Consider the following 1,129-nt stretch of genomic DNA (forward strand, 5'->3'; position numbering starts at 1 on the left):
TATGTCCATATCCCTTTTTCTTTGTTTTTTGGCCAATTCAATTTGTATATGCCAGCAGTTCAAAGTGGCACATCTTCAACTGTTCTGAAGTGAGATTTGTAGCAAAATATATAATTCCAGTATTTACAGGACTTAGTCAGTTATTTTATTGCTGTCTGAATCTAAGATGTCAGGGGTTTTTTTCTCCCTCCATCCACAAAAAAATTCCCAGCCAAATTATACTGTTTTTGGACAAACACCAGGGTCATGTGGTAATTTAAGTCTAGAGTTTTAAAGCGGGAATCAAAGTTTTGGAAATCTTTTTTGACCACTGCTAAGTACTGTACGGTTGCTTTTCATGATATGTGTATTTTGATACAATGGAGGCATTTATGACAGAAATGTTTGAAATCTTTCACATTAATAGTTGTGCCGCCTCTCTACCACAGTTAGTTGGAACTCTTATAATGATAAAAAGGAGCCAAATGTGTAAACTACTAAAATGGTCCATTAAAATACCATTGTTTATATAATATTTTGCTTATAGGACTATATAATAATCATATTCGCCATCATAACATGTCGTGTGACTGAAAACATAGCAAAATTCCAGGTTTGGATGTCAGAACTTACTCATCCCCCATGAATTGAATACATTATTTTTCCACTATGTTATATCATGAATCCGTTTCATTTTACAGATGCCATTCTGACGAAAAATTGCTTTCATAGAGCAAATTCCTCTACATAAACATTGGATTTGAGCTTCTTTAAGTGCACTGATAGCTGTGGGGAATCACAAAGGTCCTTTTGAAACTTTTTTTTTTCTTTTTCTTTCATCTCATTCTGAGATGAGTCAGAGAGGCATGAGCCGCATGCTCTACTTATGTCAGTATAATTCAAAATATTAGACAAACACCGCACACTCTTCAATATAGTGAAATTAAAATACCACAAAAACTACTTGTACAAAATCAACTTTGGAAAATGGCCTTTGGCAAACAAAGACAAAGGGATGTTTATTCTTTCATCAACTCTGACCTGACCTTCATATCTATGAAAATATGATGGAAAGCTGTGGTAACTGTTTGGTCTTAAAGCTACATCCTCCCATTAGAGCTTATAGGTCTTCCTCTTTTGTATTCATACT

The sequence above is a fragment of the Chanodichthys erythropterus genome, chromosome 18, assembly GCF_024489055.1.
Source record: "Chanodichthys erythropterus isolate Z2021 chromosome 18, ASM2448905v1, whole genome shotgun sequence".
Taxonomy (NCBI): Eukaryota; Metazoa; Chordata; class Actinopteri; order Cypriniformes; family Xenocyprididae; genus Chanodichthys; species Chanodichthys erythropterus.